Source organism: Vidua chalybeata, chromosome 1 (assembly GCF_026979565.1).
Source record: "Vidua chalybeata isolate OUT-0048 chromosome 1, bVidCha1 merged haplotype, whole genome shotgun sequence".
Classification (NCBI taxonomy): Eukaryota; Metazoa; Chordata; class Aves; order Passeriformes; family Viduidae; genus Vidua; species Vidua chalybeata.
Window position 1 is genome coordinate 128,792,362 of NC_071530.1, and position 23,311 is coordinate 128,815,672.

Here is a 23,311-nt window from a genome sequence, read left to right on the forward strand (position 1 = left end):
TACAAAGCAGAGGAAATGTTCTCATGAACCCCTGCAAAGAGAAGCCATCAAACTTCACCTCTGAGTTGTAAAACAGTATCATATGCTTCAGGTACTATGATAAAATCCCACTTGCAAATGGCCTTGTGCTGTCTGGGTTTCATAAATCAGATTGCAGGACAATAGAAATTTGATGTAGAAGGAGCCTGATAAACCATCCTGTTCACCTCATTTCCACTGCCGCATGTTTTAGGCTGTTTTGTCAGCCTTTGTTTCAAATGGGCCAAGTGGCGAGGCTTTCATAATATCCCTTACAATTTTATTCCATACTTTAATACATCTCATTGTCTGGGAATTTCCTCCTCTTGTACAGCTTGAAGTTTGTCTGCTTTAATTTCAGCCAATCATTTCTTGCAATATCCCCTCTGTGCTAGGCATAAATATTTAATCTTTCACTTGAGGTTTGAATTGTTTCAACAACAGTCGAAAGGAATTGAGCATGTGCATGAATAACAGAAATATCTAGAATCGTTATAGCTAAAAACAATGTGGATTTTGGAAAGGAGATGAAAGCTATGTTTGAGAATGTCGACCGACTTCTTACTACCAGAAATTATAAAATTACTTTCTTGAGTGTGGAGTTCATCTTGTCTGACTGTTCTGATCTTCTGCAGGTCTCCCTGTTCCCAGCACCTGCTATAGACCATCCTTGGGGACAGAGTGCTTGGAGTATTCTGAGAATTTGGGGTTCACAAGTACTTCAAAGCCTGTGACTGTCTGGTAATTCCCTCATCCGTAAATCAGGGAAAATGTGAATTTCACAGCAATACAAAACATAGATCCTAGAAGTTTTTCGGTGATCACCAGTAACCCTTATTCATTGTGTCTGGATTCATAGGGAATAAAGGAGGGAAAAGCATTTAAAGACCATTCTACCATTCTTTAATAATTTTCCCTACTTAAAGCATGAATATTTTCTACTATTTGTATGTGCAAAGGTCTGCCCTAACTTCAGTCAATGCCAGCTGAAGCCAGAACCTTGACACATGCTTGCTCACTACTCTGAGCACTAGAAACTTGTGGTGTCTTTCCGCACTTGAAATTCTTCCCCACTCTCCACAGTCCCTAATAATATCCTGGACATGTACCGTCATCTTTATTCATGAGAGTGCAGATGCAGCCAAATTAGTGGCAGCAAAGCACATTTTACACAGTAGAAAATACAATCTGTCTCCTTTTTGATTTTTTTTTAATAAAAAAAGTTTTATTTAAAAAAAAAATCAGACAGTAAGATTTAAATTCAGCACCACCCATTGCAAGAGTCTGTTTAAAAATGCACAGCTGGCTTGATGATGAGTGACAAATCAAAAGTCAGAGTGAAACTTCCCAATCATCTGAGCCCTTGCCACCCGATTAGCAGAAGAAAAACAGGGCAGATGGAGGGAGACGCAGCAGTTCGGAGGGAACAGATGGCCACTACGAACTTGATATATGAAATTAATAACACTTTCTCAAATACAATTAGTAGCAGGAATACATTACCTGAATTTTCATAACTGTGAGCAAGCTGACATTAAATGAGGTTTTTCAGATTAACAGTCAATATAACATTGATATTTGGAGAGAAATAAAAAATTATATGGAAAGTAATAAGGACCTTTCTGCTTTTTGTGCTATAACTGATTATGAGTGCCCAGCTGTACAAAGCTTGCATGATTCTATAATTTGAAACTCCCCAGATATGTGCTTTCATGATTAACTCATTTATTTCTTAAACCAAAGACAGGCAACATGAGGTTTCACACCGACTCTCACTGTGTCTCACTGTGTCATGAGAATCCGTCTTATGGTGAAGGTTTCTTCGGTCCTTACAGCCAAGGGCTTATAAAAATCTGGAATAAAATTTTCCGAAGATAAGATTGGTTTTGGAAAACTAAACCAAGATGTCTTACCATGGTGTATTTCCACACCTTCTGAAATGAAACCAGGTCCATTTAATTTGTCTTTAATTGGGTATCCAACACAATTAGTCTGCTTTGAGAACACTGATTCCTTCTTTTATAGATAGTCTGTACTGAGGGGATGGGATTCAGAACAAGAACAAGGGAAAATATGTAATGCATTTCAAAGCCTGGCTCAAGACTTGGAAAAAAAACAGCATTATAACATTGCACATAAGCCAGCTCAGTGGATTGCATGGACACATGTCTGGGTGAAGGGGTGACAAGGACCTTGCTTGGTTCCCTACAGGTCCTGGCATACCTAGGAGGATGATTAAGTAGATGTTTCTTTAATCATATGTACTGACACTTTTTCATAAACCAGAGGCAGTAGAATCAGCTGAGAGGTCATTTTCTCAGCTTAGAAGAAAGTGTCACAAAAAGGATTAATAAAAACAAATGCTGGCCTTCTCCTAAAGAAATAGAAGTAAAAATTACTGTTTTCAAGTTAAAACTGGCTATTGTTTTCAAGTTAAAACTGGCTTTTTTAGAGTATGAGCATAGACTTACATACACCTACCAAAGAAAGCCTTTTATTTTTCCTAATATGCGATTTTTTACTGCAATGTAACAGCTGTCCCCAGAGAGCCTTACATTTGGTGTTGAACCCTTCTGTCATTCATACTGGCTTTTGAAACTTAAATTCAGATGTATAAAAAGGACATTCTTGAAAATTCAAGAGAGTATTGGAAGTGCAAGAGTTACTGTATAAACATTTTCCTGAAATGGTCCGAAATAAACAATGGCATTTTCAGTCTACAGGGATTAAATAGCTTTTTTCTGCATGGAACTCCCATGAAAGTTCTAAGAAACCTTTTAAGCCCTCGCTACTTGATACCTGGGATGATATAGAAATGTAGTTCAGTTTCTTCCTTTCACTGTCGCACAATTATCACTTTTTTCTCCCTTTCCTCTCTGTTGTTATTTTCTTTATTGTTGCTCCTCAGCCATAGTCGACAGATGCAAATGTAATTTGTTTATGAATCACAGCACATATTTATGTGAATATACCATATGAATATGCTTGCAGTATGATTTCAGCTGGGTGAATACTGCAAAAGATGATTTGCAAACACTGCTATGAATAAAGGGCATGATACAAACCTCGTTGCAATCCATGGGATGACTCCTGTTGGTTTCCAGGAGTCTGGCTCAAGCTCCAAGCCAAGACTTTCCATTCAAAGGAATACTTGCTTGCTGATTGTCTGTTGTTCATGTTTATCCAGGCAGAGCTTTGTTTGTGCAAATACTGGGATGAAGCTTCTACTCGGGGTAACGCACATTTCTGCACAAATACATGAATTTTCTCTATGACTACATATGGTCATATGGAAGTGTTATCAACACAAGAATCTATGAGTAATCATTTTTGATAATGATTTCAATGAACTATGGCGAGTTCAGTAGTCACAGACACATGTATTTTATCTAGTTTTTCAAACAAAGATTTTTCTGTCCCAAACAGAGCTGTCAGTCCAAGACTGGGACACAATAGTACTGTGTCTGGAAAAAACAGGTAGAGCTTGGCCTCATGTCATGCTGCCTGAAAGCAAGAGCACATTTGGCTTCAACAAAGGCAGGTTCAAGATTGTTCTTAGCACTGTAACTTAAAAAAATGCTGAAAATAGAAATGAACTTGGGCTTTAGGTTTCAGAGTTTTTAAGCATTTTCATATTACTTTAAATTTCACTTCTGCAAGGTGTCATTTCAATGGATGTTAAGCTCACAGGACCTTATAGAATTGGATTTGGGTCACTGCCAGAGAGCATAGCTGTTATTGTTTGGTCTTGTATTCATAGACAATGTCTATTGTCTTTACTCAGATAAGCAGGTTTTGGCCAGAAGTACCATTTCTCACACCAGACACACAACAACATGATTGGCATCAGACTCTAATGAACAGTAATGAGAAAAAGTGTTCCAACAACAGAATGAAAATCCCTTTTAGTGCAAATGTTAAAGCATCCCTCTTTTGATTTCCACTGCCAACATTTAAGTTGCAGAATTTGGTAATGTTTATTCGTCAGCTCTAGAAACTCTTTGCAACTGCCTTCAGTCTTGTGTTTTTCACTTTCTTGCATAGCAGAAAATATCTTCAAATGATGATACAAACTGGCACCAAACAAAATCTTTCTATGTATTTAAACTTTTGCTGTTCACTTGACTCAATGACCCAATGGTATTGTCCAGAATTGCATTAACCAGTTCCAGGCAGTGGAGACAAAAATTCCTTTCATTCATCAACAGATAAGGAGTTTTGACAACTATCCCTTGGGAACAAGAGAGGGAAAAAAAAAGAAAAAGCAAAAAACTAAACAAAAAAAAAAAAAAAAAACCCAAAAACAAAAAACAAACAAACAACAACAACAACAAAAAACCAACCCCCCCCCCCAAAAAAAAACACAAAAAAAACCCACCCCAAGAAGAGATTACAATGTAATAATGTAAAAAGCGCAGTCAAAGAGCCAAAGAAAGACTGGAGGAAGCTGTAGGGCTGCCTGGGCAGACAGGCAGACAGGGAGACTGCTATCAGAATTGAACAAGAGAAAATCCAGATCCCCCTTCCACTCCTCTACCTGTTTCTTCTCAATGTCACTATCAGTGCACACAGTGATATAAAACAGGTCCAACAAGTATTCCAGTAACTCCTCAGGACCACCAGGGCAAAACCAAAAACATTCAGGGCTTGACACTTAACCAAGGCAACATGCCAAGCTTATCACATGTGAAAAAGCCTTGTAGAGGAAAATAATCATCTTCATGTTCACAGGGTCTGGGTGTTAACTCTCCAAAGACTCTCCTGTATTTTCCACTCCTTTGACTATTGCAGATGAGGAGGTTATTTGCACGGAAATTCAAACCTCTGAATAGATTATTGTTAACTACAGAGCATGGGAATGAGCCAGAGATTTCTCTTCCGTATCTTAGTGCTGATTATAAACAGGTCACTTGTTACTGCAGAGTCTTGCATAGCAAGATGGCCCAAAGGATGGTCAACTTTTTGCTGTGAACCAGAAATCACTCAAGGAGCTGCGGAGGGGACAGCAGTTCCACTTTCTCACAGCCTTCAGAGTTTCATTTTTTTCCTTTTTTTTTTTTTTTTGCAGTGGAAAAATAAATTTTTCAATAACATAAAAATGGCTTATGTCAAGAAACTGTAGTGACCCCAAACCAGAAATGGGGCCCCTGCCCAGCTGACTGCCAACATTTGCATCATGTCTTTCTTCACCTCTTACGCCTGGAGGCTATGAGTCCAATTCCAACATGTTTGGTAGTGACACCTCACTGAAAAAGTTCTTTTTGGCTCCTACCTGAGAGGAGGCAGAGGACTGGTTAGCAGCAAACAAGGAAGACCTAAATTCAAGTTTCTGTTCTGCCACATTCAGAGTATGAGATATGAGCCATTCATTACTTTACCCTCCTGAGACATTACTAGGACATCCATTTGTTCTCCTCTCCCCAAATCACCCAGAGTTCTGTTACAGCTTAGTGTGGTACCACTGGTTATTGCTCATGATGATAGAAAAAAGCTTGTTGATGAGCCTTTTTTAGGAATAAATCACAGCATACTTTCAGTTTAGCATCTGATATTATTTGCAGGTAGCATGCAGTTCATTTGCACCTGAAGATGCATGATCCTGTGTGATGCTGAAGGCTCCAGATCCTCAGCCCTTAATCACAAATAAGTGTTAAGCATTAATCAATGCTAATTACAAATATCATACTCATACACATAGAGCCATTCAAGAAAAATATCACTAATTTTAATTGGAGGCTTCCAAACATATTAAAATTGTGTCTTCTTTTCATGTTCATGTTCAGTGAACACTACTTTATTTCTCCTCATTAGATTCCTGCCACCTGTATCTTAAGTTCCCACCAGTGTAATTCATAATTCCCCTTGCATTTACTTTCTTTTGAGTGAGGACTTGAATCTCTGAAATGCTGTATATGTGCTGAGCACTTGCTGAATACTTTGCTCTCCACAATTCAGTGATGCTCAGCTTCACAGACTATTGAATATTATGGTATTTGGGAAATCATTATAATTAAGGAGAAAACTCAGAAATACTGTTTAAGGCACAATTTTTTACACTTCCATCTGCATTGTGGCTGGCCAAGTGGAAGAGGTGGAGGTAAAGACAAGCATAGTGTTTGCATATTCTGAGAAAAACTTCCTGATACTTCTTTCTGAACGGATATGGGAGTTGCATACATTATTTCTACCTGATGCTGGAGGGACATTGAAATATTAATTTAATCAGCATCTAACATCGGTGGATTTGAGAGCACAAACTTTAATTTCTCACTGGAATAAAATGGAATGACACTGACAACTGCAAATAAAAGAGATACAGATTCTGCCCCCGCTAAAAATATCAATTGCTTCAAAGTACTTTTTGGTATTGTTAGTTAAAAATCAATAAACGAAAAGAGAAAGCCTAATGAGTAAGTTTATGACCAATGGGAATATCAACAAGCATCTGTTGATGAGAACCTAGTAGAATTAGTGCTGAAGAAATATGACTTGGTTTACTACCTGTAGGATCTCTGTTACATTGGTGACATGCCTTTATGAAATGTTATTTTTCCTGCAGGTAAAGAAAACATTAGTTAGGAAATACATATTTTGACTGTTATTTTTCTTACCAATCTATTAGAGAGGCTGCAAATGCTGAGGGCATTGTGATGGCTCTGTAGAGATCATCTTGGTTTCTTGCTCACATCATGTAGCCTTTAAGCTAAAGTGCCACTGCTGGAACCTGGAAATAGCTGTATTGTTCACATGAATAATAACCATGGGTTTGCAATAGTGTATTATGTAGGTAAATAAATACTATGGTCCTTACAGGTAAGTCAACAAAATTAATGAAACTGATGGTTCTGTAGGTCAGAAGCAAAAGCATTAAATCCTCATTATTTCCTTCTGACTGGGGTCCTTTTTACCTCATTTCTCTTTCTGGGGTTTCCATCGATGGTAAGTGCCTTCTATGGAGTGCTCCTTTTCCTGGAGCTAGTCTACGGATTTCTTTTCTGACCTTATGCTTTCTCTCCTTGCCTCTCCGAAGAACTTGCTTTCCTGTGTTCCAGTTTTCTGGCCCATCTGCTGCCCTCCCACACATGGCAGAGGGCAACAGATGGGTGATAATCATGCGGAAAAAGGCAAATGGAGGCCATGCGGAGGGGAAATGCAGCTCTGTGGCATCGTGCCCTGGCAACACAAAGCCACCACTAGTCATCCACTGCACACACACCGTGAATCCGTCAGTGACAGCTAAGGCGTGTGGCTGGCTGGAATAGGAGCAGTTTGGGACACTGCCAGTGCTGGGTGGCTAGTTTCCACTGGTAAACATTGTCACTTATGGTACAGCACTTCTCAGGAGTAAGTTTAGCACACCTTGTCCACCTCTTCAAGAAAGGCTCATCTCCATTTTTGATATGAGGGCAAGATGATATTTCATGGTATCTCATTTAGGGCTCCTCTCGGTTGCAGACAAAAAGCTAATTTGTGATGTAAGACCAGTGAGCTCTGATGCTGGATGGAAGGAGGCATGCACATAGCAATTACCAATGTGTTTGCACAGGTCTGAATCCACAGCAGCTCATCTGCTTCCGATTACATGTAAAGTCACTGGCAGGAGATGACAGAAGAAATGGACTTTGCAATGTCAATCAACCATAGATGAATGTGAGCTATCAATATGATCCTGAAGAAAAACAACAACATAAAAAAGAGGCAAATATTGTATGAGGGCATTATCAGGTTTAAAACAGCAGAAAGGATATCTCTCTGGTATGTTGCTGCATGGCTTTCTCAAAAAGGCAAATAAAAATAAAAATATTTGCCTATATGGTCCATTTGCAGCACAAGGACCATGGACTTGATAGTCTTAAGGTTTCTTTCCAGAGCAATGTAACTCCCATCTCTAGGAAATACACACAGTCCCATTAGTGAAAAGTACCTTTCCCAAAGAAATGAAGGCTACCTAAGTTACAGTTCCAACAATCAAACAGTCTTAAATATTTTAAAAAGTTTTAATTGCTTACAGAGCTGTACAACCTTACAACAGATACAGAAATACTAACAGGTTGAACCTTAATATTCTACATCAATTTCTTTAACAAGTGTAACTTTTCTACTATGTTATGAAATGGTATGTAATTGTCACAAGTGACAGGACTTGAGGAAATGGCCTGAAGTTGTGCCAGGGGAGGTTTAGGTAGGATATTATGGAAAGGTTCTTCACCCAGAGGGTGGTTGGGCACCCTTAGAACAGGCTCCACAGGGAAGTGATCACAGCACCAGCATGACTGAGCTCAAGAAGCATTTGGACAATGCTCTCAGACACATGGTATGACTTTTGTGTTGTCCTGGGCAGGGCCAGGACTTGGACTTGATGATCCTTGTGGGTCCCTTCCAACTCAGCTTGTTCTGTGATTGTGTGACATCCCATGTGTTAACTAGCAAGCTGGAATACAATATACAAATGGGGTAAATATGCTGAGCAGTTGTGCATGTTGTATTACCTTATGTTTGAGAAGCCAAATGAACAGAGAAGTTCTGAACTGCTCCCTTCCAGCAGTGAAACATTCACGGAATAATGCCAATGCTGCTAGATAGAAAGGCAATATCATCTGGAAAATTGCAAATAAAAACTCTTGACTGTTCAGACAGTACACACAACCTTCAAAACCTTTCTTGTTCTTAAAAACTATTTTTACTATTCTTGTTCCCTGTCCTATAGAAAGTACTTGTTCATATTTCGACTATATACATACATATACACTGTGTATTTGAAGAGTTCATTTTTCCATTGCTTCTTCCCCCATACTTTCTCATATTTTACCTTTCAGTTACCAACCTTTTAATAACAGTATTTGAACAGTAAAGAAGATATTTCAAAAGGATTTTAGAAAAATTACTTTAAAATCATGCTTTCCAAGGTCTTGGATCTAAAACAAATAAGTAATACTATGGTTCCCAGATAGTTTCTACCTACAGTGAGATGCTCTAAAGTGAAGTAAAATAAAAATATATAAAATGAGACAGTGGAAGGAAAATATACATAGATGCTAATGACAAATGATCATGTTAAGAGATAAATGATTTGTTAAGAGATAATTATGAGCTAGTTTGAAAGTTCTGTAAGGTCATTTCATAATAAACAGTATCAATAGGATTCTACCATTGTCCTGTGCAGAATCAAGGGAAGGATGAGCAGTACCAAATCTATATTGGTTTTGGAGGGTTGGCAAGGTAAAACTAATTTGATTTTTTAATTTCCTTGCCAGCCATTTCTTGTTCAAAAAGTAAACTCTTTGCATTCCATATTATTTTCCAAGAATAACAGCTTTGGATGTTTAGTTTGGCTAAATTAGAGAAGCTGACCACCTGTTTGTAGAAAAACAAGACATTCTTGCAGATGGAAGTCCTGAGCTATGATAAGGAATTCTAAAAGCAAATTTGTTGGGTGCAGAGAGTGAAGTAGGCAAAATACAGACACAAAAAACCTCTTTGTGGACATTTTTGAGAGTAGGGTAGATGAAACGGAATAAAAATCTATAAATGTTCTCATCTCCAGTTTCATAATAAATAGAAAAAGCATCATATCTTGAATTCTGCAGAAATGTACAGGACAGTATTGATTACTGTAAAAGGAACAGCCTTGTGCTAGCAAAGAGATGGATGAGGTTCTTTATATGCTCTTGAAGATGAGTGTCCCATAAAACCGGAAATTTGCAGTGTGTATATGGCCGTTCTTATATACAAAATGGTCTTTCAGCAAATGAATTATGATGTGTCAAAATGACTCATAGGGACTTTGCCACAGTGAAGTGTGTTTGAGAAAATTGCTGCCACAGAGTAAATATTTTTTATGTTGATTAACAGTAACACAGCTGGCCTCTGACTTTGCAAATTTAATGGAAATTTCAGGGTTAATGAATGAAACTAATCCTCCCTTACTCTCTCCTTGTTTTACTTTCTCACACATGCAAAAATGCACACCAAGTTTGCACAAAAAAATCTCACTTATTTTGTTGCTGAGAAACATCCATGCTAATCAACATAGCTACACTACACAGATACCAAAGAAAAGTATGGAGGTTTTAGGAGACTCTGTCCTTCCAAAAAACCACATTATAGTGAACCACACTGCTGTATCACAATTAATAATCTGCCTTATCACTATTAAAAGTTGTGCATGGTAATAAAAAAATGCAAATAAATAAAAGAGACATTGGGGGGAAGACTGATGCCCAAGAGAAAGGAAATCAATTAATCAGAAATGTTCCTGAGCCCTATAACCTGGCATTTGAGAGGAGGGAAAGGCCCTTGCTCTGGTGTATGGCCTTAACAGCTCCACTCATAGAAAGATTTCACTTTAATCTTGCAAGGTCAAACTTCTTTTGCAGGTGTCTGGGTCTTCTTTTTATCAGCCAGGCTGGAAGTTTCATACTTTAAGTGATGATTTTGCTTGGTTTTCTTCCCTGCACTGCCCTTGTTTACGCTCCTGTGCAAATGGTGGGGTTGGGCAGGGCTCCTGCAACTCCTTTTCATTGTTGTAATTGCAGATTCATCACCTTTAAGTGTGCATATTCTGCCATAAAGGGGACTCAATCCCACAGAGGATCATTCTCAGGTCCTGCACTTTAGTTGCAAACAGTGCTGGGAGATGAAGATGTAGGTAGTAGCTCTGCAGTTTTGAGCAGGGACATAAGACTTCATCCTGCTTGTCAAGGAATTCCTGGGGACTGAGGGTGCATGGCATGTGTGTCATTTTCAACTCTGATTCCTCTCATCCCTTAATGCTGTCCAAGTACATTAAAACACCTGAAGAAAATTATGTACTTCCAGAGGCAATATAAAAAGGAATCTAGCTGCTGAAGCCAGTGAGAAAATAGAGCAGGTGAGTGCTTACAAAAGCAAAAAGAAATCTTACAAAAGGCAAAACAAATTACAAATAAATATATGGTTAGAGAAATAAAACAGCACACCTCTTTTTTGAGGCACCAGGCTAGAACACAACCCTCGCAGCATGTTTTAGTGTGGTGGGCATTAATCAAAATACTTCCTATTCTTTTCTTTTCTTCCTCCTGCTCCACCTCCCCATACTTTTATTTTCCTTAGAACAATTCTATAATAGCCACTTACTTTAACTTCTAGAAAAAAGGTTTACAGAGTGCAGGGAAATTTGATTTGCAAATTCAATCAATTCTATATCCAGGAAAAATAGATAATAATGATTGTAGAACCAACAGTACCATTGACTTACTGAAATTAATCCATTCTACTAATGCTGATCTCTTCCCAGATCAAAGGAAAGGTTGGATAATTACATTTTTTCCCCATTCATACAATTACATTTTGTTTGCGAGTTTCTTGAGGTTCAGTTTGCAAAGGCTTTAGAGTCAGTTCTGTGTGCCTTACTTGCCCACTCTTCCAGAGACAAAATTAAGTAAATTTTCCACATGATGAGATTATGTTGGCTTCTACACAATTTTCATGCAGAATTCACAGGAAAGCTCTGTGCATTTGGTGTGCCTAAACTCTGTAACACTTGTCTTTGATGGTGGAACAGACTCAAGGTCTTTCAACATTGGCATAGCAGAAACTTGAGAATGGTCAAGATACTCCCCACAGGAAAAATGGTCCACAGAAGGTGAACTGGGATGGAGCGCAGCCTCAGAGAGTTGGGCTGCCTTGTCCTTTTTGCTGATGAGATCATAGTAGGGGCAGCTGATGACGCCTCAAGGAGCCAAAACAGGAGGCACCCGACTCTTCTTTCTCTGGCAACAGCAGCAAACCTGACTGTGAATTCAGCTATGGAACAGTTAAAGATAGATTGCTCTCCTGAATAGGAATGCCCTGGGCATTCTTCTGAATCCTTAATATCATAAAAACCCACTGGCCAAAACCTAATTTGAAGCTCTAAGGTTTGAACTATGAATGAAAAGTTATACATGAAAGCACATAGATAATAAATGAAAAAAAACCCAAAACAAAACAGTAGCACTGTCCTATAAATAGTGCTTGGCAAACAAAAAGTACAATCTATTATGATATAGTAGTCTCCATTTGTCTGGAGATATGACTTCCAGTTATTATGGTTGCATGTTCTTAGAAACATCTATATTTAGGTCTATCCAAGAAAACAAGTGGCATTTGTAGCAAAGGAAGAGCATAAATAGCCCAACTGGTTTTACTGGAGTGGGATATTAGTCTAGTAGGACCACTACAGAGCAAAGCCTTGCCTTTCATATGAAGTGTAAGATCAAGTTCTCTGAATGTAACTTCACAAACCCTGTGTTTCAGTGATTCTTCCTTCTGTGTCAAGCCCTTAACTATTTCTGAGATTAATTTCAAATGTTGTTATGGTTTGACATTGGTGCAATGCTAGTGCCCTTATGAAAATACACCTTAAAAAAATGCTGTGAGATGTGATCAGGAACAGAGCAGAGCAGGCTCAAGCTTAATAACAAAGGAAAAAAGACTATTAAACTACTACTACTATAAAAGACACACACACTAAATCTAGGATGAAGACCTTCTAAAACACTTCTCTTCTTCCCAATTTCTAAAACAACTACTATGAAACATCACTCGGGATTCTTGATCAAGTTGCCACCTTTCAGATAATCAATACTCAGTCTATTAAGGGAGAGAGGAGTCTCTCTTGCACCATAGACCTTCTAGGAAACACAGTTGCCACCTCCTGTGTTTCCCTGTCACACATGGCAACCGCCCAGAGAAAATCTGCCAGTGTGACACTCTCCTTTCCATGTCACAGTGCTCTCACCACCGTGCATGGACAGACTGCTCATAGGGCTCCTTTAAGGATGCTTTGCCACGGACTAAAGGAGACAACAGTTCAGCTCCTCATCTTGGGACTACAGTCGCCCCCATTTTCCCCTGGGGCTAAGGGTCTAAGAACAGAGATCATCTTCTTCTTGAAGACAGAGGGCATCCCTATTCTCTCTTCAGCTTTTCTCTGTTCTTGCCATTCTTGTGCTGGTGGTTGCTGAAGCAGGTCTTCTTGGTTCACCACTGCATCTCCTTAAAATGCAGTTTCTATTGCATGAGAATTGGTTCACTCTATGGTTAACAAGGAAAGTCTAGACACAAGCCACTCTATCATCTCTTCTCACTTAAAAATTTCTTCTTCTAACATCTCAGGTCCCAGACTGTCTCTCTTCCACTACAAATCAAGGAGGAGTAATATTTTACAAAGCCTTAATTTCCCAGGAAAGGGTTAAAAGTTCAGACTCCCTGGACGGCTGAAATCTCTGCCTAGAACTCTCAACTCCCACTCTGGGCATCATCCCCTCCCTTCTCCTTCTCCTCTGCCGGCAAATTTCCAGGTATCGTCAGGCTCTCTGTCCCTTTCCCTCTTTGTGGGGGGAACAAAGGCATCTCCGCTTCTCTCCACCCTTCCGTCCAGGATCTGGCTCGGTTCCAGACCTTCAGCCACCTCGGCCTACCTGGACATGGCCTCATGGCTTCTCCTGCCCCACCCAGCCCATGGCTGGGCAGGGGAGAGTCGATCGGAACTAAAGAGCCAGTTCTCCTGGGAGTTCTTGCTTTTAACCCCCTGTGTTCTCAGAGGCGTGTCCATGCCTTCAGTGGTCACTCCAGGTACCAATATCTAAACCTGACTACTGATTGGTTTGACCCAACTTTCTGAAAAAATTCACTTCTATGTCAAACCACAACAAATGTGAATGAAATATCCTAGAGGTATGTTTAATCAAATATGATGGCACCCTTATGATTTTCTTAGCTGATAGAAAAAGTCTGATTTCTGTTGAATCTCAGCCCTTCCTCAATCTTGAACCCAAACCCAGGTAAGTTTCTAGGTAAGTCAGACTCACACTTTTTCCTGTTTTGATCATTGTGGCACAAAGAAGCCAGGAAATCCTACTGTTAAACAGAGGGGAAGATTATGAAAGATCATAGAAGCATCTCAAACCCTTTGTCATTAATAGATTTCACTCTCACTGCAGTGTTTCTAAGAGTGTTGGTTTGATCCATGAGAAGCACTCATGTACATCCCCACCACAGCATGGATAATTTGTACACACAACTCCCACTTCTGCTCATAGGATAAATCCACCTCTTTCAGACATACAAAAATCAAAGCAGTATACTCCACATCATCCCTTCCAAGAGCAGAAAACAATATTCATCTGTGTGTATGTATGCATCTGGTTATTTAGGTGCTTTTCTGCCTGTCTGGATACAAAATCAGAGTTGAAGTACAGTGTACTCCAGATCTTTTTTCTTTTTCCTTTCAGTCCATTCCTCTTTTAAACTTACAAAATAAAAAATAATTATCCCAGGAGAATGTTATATCTGTGTAATTTTTTCCACTGTATCGATAATTACTGTATTTCACATGCCCCTTTTAATTACTTAATGTCTGAGATTAAAATTCAACAGCATCTCTCAAAGAGAAAGTGCTTTAATATCTGAAGTGCTGCTCCTGTAAATTGGCATCTGAAAGATAGACTAAAAAAAGGGGCATAAATAGGAACATTCCTATCCTCCCTAACTGACTGCAATACCAATGAGCTGCACCGACTTTACACAGACCTCCCACATTCTTGATAGGATGTTTTCTAGCAGAGTGATCCACAAATATTATCATTCAATGACAATACAGTTTTATCAAGGTACGTCTCAATCCACAGGATACAAGCCCCACACAACAGACGGAAAATTTGGCGCAGCGATGCGCACACTGCGTGTGTTACTTACTGGTTATTGCAGTGGTCATACCGAGTCCCGTATGGCGTTACATTAACGAATGGCATGCAAGCACCTTCTGTTGAAACATCTGCGACAGGGAAATTTCAGGCATTTTTCCAGATATTTTTTTGTGCTCTCGACCAAATTTTCATTAGGGCTATAAAACCTGGCAGGCAGCATTGTTGTGTATGATTTTTTAATAAACTGGGACATGCCTTTGTTAGAGAAGTGAAGAAAAGGGCTCTTTAGAGACTTCTTCCTATTACAAAAAGTTCAGAAAACATATGACAGCTCACCAAACCGTGTCTCCTAACTTTTTTTCTGTCTCCTCCAAGACTAAGATTTCCTGCTTCTTTAGATGTATACAAAGATTTACAGGTTTTGAAATGAAACCAAAAATGTAGATTTTTTTATCTATCAGGTTAAATTCCAACGGTGGCATTACTAGAGAATGTGTTCAAAGAAAGAGCACATAGCTAACATAGATTTTTAGCATCTTTTTGATGCCTGCTGCCAGGAATCTCACAAAGGATTTTCACTTACTTAACAGACAAGGTTCCTTAGAAAAAAAAGAAGAAAGGAAAGCAAATGCACAGGTGCCGATCAGATCTCGTACACAATGCAAGCCCAGAACATAGACTTACTCCTTTTTCTTTCTCTTTTCCAGAAACATGCCATTGCCTGCTCTCCTTTCTCTGCTCCCCTGCAAGACAGTAGTCACCAGGCACAAATTGAAGTTCCATTTTGCAATTCTCCCTGCCACACTATGAACACTAATGCAGAACAAACATTCTTGGCAGTAAATATGTACATTATCATTATGTAAATAGGTATGTTATCATTATAGCAAAATGATGATGTTCTTTACTAAGTCTATATTCCCTTTCCAAGAATATTATGTAGTTTGAAGTATAATTTCCATTATGCCACTGGGGCTGAAAAACACTTCTGTTCAACAATAATTAGTATACTGTATATAACAAAATGTTTACCATGGATAATGATGATGTGCAATCCTAAATCTTTTTGGACAAACAAACAAATGCAGTTTTACATGTTAGTGTTCAGCCTGAGTAACCAACAGAAAGCATTTTCAGACTAATATCCATTCCCACATCCAAGGTGAGCATCATATTGACATTTTATACCAACAACACCATGAGCAATAACATTTTAAATTGTATGAGGTGAATGATCTACTGTTAGCATGAAGGTGACTTCATTTCTGAACCTTAAATGAACTAGAAATGACTGCATGTCACAGGCTGCTGGCACTGTTAACAGTGTTTACATGAAGTCCATTGCTCAAATGTAGGTATGTATATCAGCATGGCAAAACCCAAATCCTTAGGTTTTAATAATTCAAAAAGTTCTTGTGATCCAAGAGCAAGGCAAGGCCAACTCTTAAGTCCAGCAGCTGTACATACCTACATGCTCCATGCTATTACCTGAAAATCCAAGATATGTGTGTCCTGAGGTAAAATAAGTGATGACTTCTTACAGAAAAAACAGAATTGCTGGCATAAGTAAAATTGGATGAAAGTGTTAATATTTTCACAGCTTCTTTTAAGGTGAGTAAATGTAAATACTTGTCTCTCATTTTCCCTGAAAAAGTGGATTAGTTATTTAGAAGTATGTAAATGCATTCAAAATGTCTTCAGTTTCTTCTCATTCCTTTGAATGCTGCTTTGAACTGAAAAATCAATTTTCAGAAAGCAAGATATGCCAATTAGAATTATAAAAAAAAAAAAAAACCAGAAGAAAGGAAACTAATTTATAAATTATAAAATATATAATGGCCACATTCCCACTGTTCTGCTGCCCACTTCTATCACATGCCACATTGAAATTGTGAAACTATTGTATGAAAATATGCATGTGACTCTCAGCATTCCTCATTATGCACCAGCTCCTTTCAGAAACCTTTTCCTGGGAAAAATTAGATAAGGAGGATAGCCTTTGAGGACTCTCACAAAGATTGTGCACGTTGATTTCTCTTTTCCCAATGCCAATAATGAGATAATTGCATGTTCAGGCAAATATTGTGGAAGCATAACAAACTACAAACTACTTTTCCCTCACATTTCTGTTCCCTTTTTACTTCAAAGTGTCTGATACGCTTGTGTTCACCACACACATGTAAAGTGCTTCTGCACAGGATGCAAGCACATGTTGTCACTGAGTGGTTTTCTTCTCTGACATCTGAAAACAGCTGCAGATGGGCTCCCCAGTGTCCCCAGCCAGGCAGGACCAGCACATGTCCTGGCCAGTGCATTGGATCAACAGCTCCCAGCCAGGTCCTGCCCGTGAAGACAAACCAGTTGAGAGGAGGAAGCAGCAGGGAAGAATTTCCTTATCCCTTGGATGTTTGTTTCAATTTTGTTTCAAACTGATCAAACCATGCAAAAGTCTAATTTCTTACTGATCCTCTCTAAACTTAAGCCTTCTCAGCAAAGTGTATTACAAAATGAGACTGTGGCTGCTATAGGAGAAACATTTCTCTCTTAAACCTGTTGTTTAGTAGCACCACTGGATTCCCCTTATTCTTCTATTGAGCTCCTTGTTTATATTCTCTGAAATATCCATGATTCATGCATCTCTTCCATATCATCTGAACATTTTTTTAAGCTGAAAGGTCCTACTCTGTTCAGTCTCTTTGCACATAAAAGCCATACCATACCTATGGATACCTGCTACCCTTGCCTAGGATACCTTTCCTACTTCTACCACACCTTCTGCGTACAACATAAGATATAATATAATACTGATTTATAAGATAATCCACTGATATTTTCAGTCATTTTCCACTATAAGTGGAAAAGAAAATTCAGTTTCACACAGGCAGTCACAGCTTGAACTATGCAAATAATTGACTGGGAGAGTTGCTGGTCAAGTGGAAACAAGTAATCTAAATAAAAAATTCATTGCAAGTCAAGGGAAAGCAAACAACATCAAAAAATAACATATTTCTGCAAAGCAAACAAACTAGTTATAAAAACCCCTATCATTTCCAGATAAGATGAAAAACTTCCTTTTATTCTAAGGACTTCAGCTGTTTTTGAAGAAAACTTACAGAAAAGTTACCCCAAAAAGTTACTTTTTAAAAAAAAATTAAGGCAAAACAGGTGGCTGGAGTGAATCATGAAAAGAAGGAGCAATATGAGCAAATGGATATAAGCAGGACTTTATAAATCAGACCAGAATGCTCTAGGTTTTCCTCTCTAATCTAAGCACCACTATCAATATATTTGATATCCTTGTTGCTTTGATGTAGCAATCAAGGACACATACCTGTAAGACTTCCACTGATATTTAGCATTAGGAGTCCAGGTCATCAAAGCCAGCATTGGGCTGCTCACACAATATTCTGGTGTTGGAGCTCAGACCACTTCTTATGCCTGTAAGATTTAAATGTAGCACTTGGGCAAAATCATCAAACACATCAGCCACAAACACAACAGTATCTGTAGGCCAAGTGTTTCCGAGACAAAGAATGAGCAGAGGAGGTATCCTGGTGGACTTGAAACAAAGCAAACAGAGTGCAAGGAGATTGGTTACTCAGACTGTTGCTGTAATATGGACAGTAACTGTCTAAGTGTTGAAGCTTCTTATTTCTTCCATGTGAAAAATGCAGCTGCTGAAAGAGATGGACACAGCAGTCTCATGTAGGTAGATGCATGTATAATGTAATCCACTGATAGATAGGACAATTATTAATGTAGCCCAAGCCAAAACTGAAACAAAGCTTTAAATAGTGGGAACAATTAATTCTCAAAAAATACTGCCATGGGACAAGAGGGCAATGCCATATTCTGAAGTTTTAAATTTCCTGGAGTTAGTACTTCTGTTTCTCCATCTGGTGATATTTTCTCAATTTTGTGTCTAGCAAAGGTCTCGCTCCTCTCTTCAGATAGGTCAAGAATTCTGTTGAAAAAAAGATTTAAGGGTCTGAGAAGACATTGCAGATTTTCTGAAGAATCCAACATGTTCCAGCCAGTAGCAAGGAGGAAGATGTTGGAAGTTTTTCTGTTTTTCATGGATCTTGGTTATTTGCCCTGGGCCTAACACAAGTTGCTTTAAGACCAACTTTCCAAAAACTGGCGACACATTATGGAGGAGGAGTGTCATGGTGGAGCTGTGCTTTGTTGAAGGTCACATGTCTGGGTTACAATACATGGTTAAATTTTTAAATGAATAGCACATAAAATGTTGTGGTGCAGACAAGGGGATCTCTTGATATCTGTATTGTGCATGCCCCTTTGTGAAAAGAAGAAAATACACATTCCTCTCCCACTGAATGCAGGCAGCCCTGCAGATTGATTTTGGTCCATGCCATGAGGTTAATGCACAGCTTGATCTGCACTGACATGAAAATACCATCTGCATAACCCCAGCTTGCCTTGCTGGGAGAAGAGAAGATACAGGACTCAGCAGCTGGTCTCAGCTACTCTGGGAAAATGTTCGTCTCCAGACCAAGTTTGGATCCAGCCATATCTGGCAAAAGTATTATAACTATATCACATGCATACTCCAGAGAAATCTTAGGAAGCTTAATGGAAGTTCAGCTCATATGTTGGGGCTGTTACATGAAAAGCATCAGGAAAAGCATAAACTGTTCCTATTTCAAAATTGTTCAGGGAAATAGTATATGGTCTAACTTCACAGGACTGTCAAGAGTTACTCAAATATTCCTAACTTAACATACCTCATTCAAAAGAAGAAATTTTCTTTCTCTTTGGTTAATATCAAAGGAATAATTTTCACCCCTGAGCTGTGCAACAGAAAGCTGACTTCCTTTCCAGTGAGCAGGACATAATACTGAATTTTGCCATAAGCATGCAAGCACAATAATCTGTTTTGTGCATTACACAAAGGAAGGGCTACACTCAATCTCCTGAACTTTCTGACAGCAAGAGTGCAATTTTGAAACAATGCTTGTCCCAACAGAAAAAAACCTTTCTGTTTCAGGTCCTTTCCTATTACACCAAAGAAAAAGGCTTTTGTTTGTTTGTTTGCCTTATGTGAGGCTTTTGTTGGTGGTTGGTTTTTTTTTGGCTTTTTGTTTCCTTAAATATAAGTGTACATTCTGTTTATTTAAAAGTTAATTGAGCTTAGTAAATTACTGCAATCTTTTGTAATGTACCAGATTTTTTAAAATATCAAATTTGCAATCAGTTTAGTGTATTGTTCCACCAGGACTGACCGGAGGGGAATAAAGGTAATTATAAAGCCACAGGGCAGCTATCACCTGAGCTAAAATCAACATATGACTACTCTTCTGTGCTCTCTACATCGCATGGCAGCCCTGTTGAAGAGTGGGAGCAGAGCCATAGGAGAGCCCTTGCCCAAAGGCATCCCCTCAGCTTCAGGGAGTGCCTGTTCCTCGTGGTGCCCAGTGCCTGGGCGGGCGTTGGGGCGCTCTGCCGGCAGGGCTGGCTCTGCCTCCTGCCCCTGCACACACACGGCTGCGGCGAGATTGCGAGGTGACATGGTCAGCCTGATGAAGTACACAAAAGCTTTTGGCACTGCATATCTGCAATATCATGGACAGTCAAGGAGGCGCCTGTTATAAAAATACACAGTGAAACACAACTGGAGGACTGCTCTTTCTCAAAGGCTAACGTAATGCATTCCTTCTGTTTAGGCTCATTTTCCAGCCTTTCACATTCTTTGTGAACAAGAGTTATAAAACAAGCCTGATGCAGTCCAATTATTTTTACTTTGAAGGCCATTAATCAAGATTGACTAAGAAAATGAAGACAGCTAAGCAAAATTTCATATGTGACTAGAGTGAGATTAAAATAAAACCAGATGGGGATGGACAGAGACGTTAAGCTGCTTTCTCTCCCCCTTCCCTCCCCTTTTTTTACTTTTTTGACTCATGTAATAAATGTCTTTTACAAATTACAGCACTCTTATTTTCTTACAGTAAATCAAATTGGGTCATAATGTACAAGTGGTCTCATTGCTGAAATGTCAAAAATAGAACCCGCCTTGTTCTTCCAAAGCAATTCCTCAAATCTAAACCAGCAGTGTGGCCTGACAGTCTATAAACCATCTACCTGGATGCAGATCCCTTTTAAGGTAACTGTCTGTAGCTGATAGAAGTATTTCACAAGCATCCAACATGAGCCATACGCAGAGATCCATAGCATGCAGTCAATTGCAGGGGTCTGAATCAGAAGGTCTTACATACATTGCATTTCTACAATTTTCAGGGAGTTTATGGAACCAGGACTTTTTTTCTTAAGATCAAACAACTCTGAGGTAATGCCAACTAGAAGGCCTATAAAAATTCTGAAAAAGCTTGCATTATTTTCACAAAGCCCCTTTTTAATTGATTAGATGAAAGCCAGTGTACACACTGAGGAGCTTCTTTAGCGATTTCAGGACACAGCAAGGAAAACACAAATCACAAGGACAGGTAAAGATCCAGAATGATGGTCACATATCATGAAGATTTTCTTTTTATAAATTGACTATTACAAATCATTTTAGGTAAGAAGATGAAACAGTCATGTACACATTATTGCCCTTTATGAAAAAAATTATTGGATGAAAAGAAGGGAAAATTTTTCAAAGTATTTTTAGACCACAGTGTAAAATAAGCCCTGCTTTGGAACCAGATTTTGACCATATATGTACTGGTAAGTAAGCTGCTCACTTATAGCAGTCCTGACCTATCCAGAAGCATATTTGACTAAACACAACTATCTCACTGTCAAGGGACAAAAACAATCAATCCACCAAACAAAAATTCCAAACAAGTAGTTAATCAGTATCTCATATGGGGGGGTCTGAGACATACTAATTTTGCAGAAAGGTTAGCTGGTACAGTGCAACAGAGAGGCTACATCCCCAAATTCTACTGCCCTTGAAATGTTAATTGAGTCAGAGATTGGCCCCTATCCCTATGAGAACATCTTGGTTTTAAGAAGGGAAGATCATGCATATGTAACTTGAAATTTTGTAAGTTCTAGAGTGAATATTTCTTTCCCAGACTCTTTCATGCATCACCTGTCCTAATGAATATAAACCCATAGTTTCTTCTACCCATTCACTATAAAGTTGCAGAAATAAGCCTGGAAGGCATCTCAAGGGATCATTTAGGCCATACTCTCCACCAAGTCAGGATCAGCTGTTCCTAAATTATTCTTGACAGACATTTGTCCAACCTGTTTATCAGGCCTCATACAGTGAAGTTTGTACAGGCTTCCTACCCAATCAATTCTGATAGTATCACAGAAAAGATTTCCTCGTGTTTACCCTTAATCTCTTTTCCTGAAAGTTAAGCCTGCTACTTGTTTTGGACATTCACACAGTTTATTTCTTTCCTCTTTGCAGCTACCTTTTAAACATTTGAAGACTTATCATATATCCTTTCAGTTTGCCTCTTTCTAGACTAAACAACCTCACTGCCTTGAGTCTTTCCTCACAGGTCATGTCTTCCAGACCCTCAATCACTCATGCTCATCTCCTTGGACTCTTTCCAACTGATTCACATCTTTCTTAAAATGCAGTGCCCCAACTTGGACTCAGTGCTCCAGATGAGGTGAGAAAGCAGAAGGACTATTTCATGTTTCTTACATATGCCAACATTGTTTATACAACCCAGTATGATATTTGGGGGTTTGGTAACAGCCTGACCTTCCTCACTCATGTTCCTTTTGTGTTTGCTCTGGCTCCCAGCTCCTTCACTGAAGAAAAGCTAATTTGTAATCCACTCCACCCCCTTGCAGCCCCTATCAAAGCCCAAGCACACTGCCTGCTCTTCCACACTGCACTGCATCCTCTCTGCTTTAGTCCATTTCCCCCAGTTTTCCAAGACCATTTTCATCCTCCAAAGCCTTTGCAGTCCATCCTGACTTGGTATCATGTGCAGTCTCCTAACTGGGTTTTTAACTAAAATAAAAAAAAGAACTGGGCCCAAGAAAAAGCTTGAAGTGTCCACCTTTCTGGTCAGATAGTAAACTGGCGGTAACTACTTTTTGTGTACAGTTTCCCACACAGTTACATTCTGACAATGTATCCTTCACTTATTTCTATAAAACATCATGTGGGACAGTGTCAAAAATCTTAATGAAGTCAAGATGCATGACACCTACTTCTTTGCTTTATCCTGAAGTCCTATTAACCTTAATCACTTCTGTAGTGTTATCTGGCATGTTTTGTTTCCTTCCACTTGGTAATTTATTGCTCTGCTATCTTGTAGGAGTCTCATTAGATGTTTGCATTTATTTTCTGCAGAGAAAATGAGTCTTACTGACTTTTAATTCTGTTAGTCCACCTTTCTTGATTTTTAAGTGAAAATTATTTTCATGCACTGTTTTTGTTTCTATATTTGACTTTTTAAAAAAGAAAATAATGAAATTTATGTTTCTAAGAGTAGTGGAATATTTTAAAGCAATAGCCTACTCCATGCAGTCTTGAAGACCTTACTCTCTTTGTGTTATATCTTCCCATTCCTGCTTGGGTCTCCTGTCACAATTTATTTGTTTATCTCTTTCCTCATGGTACTTGCTCCATCCCAGCCTATTTTCTCCTTCAGTTCTTTCTTGTTGTCCCTTTTCTGACTGATAAATAG

General features: G+C 38.9%; 1 long non-coding RNA gene across 2 annotated transcripts; it reads right to left on the reverse strand.

Annotated features, from left to right (window-relative positions):
- Positions 1–1,768: 1,768 nt before the first annotated feature.
- Positions 1,769–8,609, reverse strand: LOC128794905 (uncharacterized). Of its 2 annotated transcripts, XR_008433305.1 has the most exons (6): positions 8,508–8,609; positions 7,378–7,687; positions 6,927–7,191; positions 6,520–6,571; positions 3,084–3,264; positions 1,769–1,871 (listed from the first exon to the last, which is right to left on the reverse strand). It is a non-coding gene; the product is annotated as an uncharacterized LOC128794905 (long non-coding RNA). The 2 variants fall into 2 exon arrangements; XR_008433306.1 differs by lacking the exon at positions 8,508–8,609 and having other exon boundaries at positions 6,520–6,752; positions 7,378–7,566.
- Between the last annotated feature and the right edge of the window lie 14,702 nt (positions 8,610–23,311).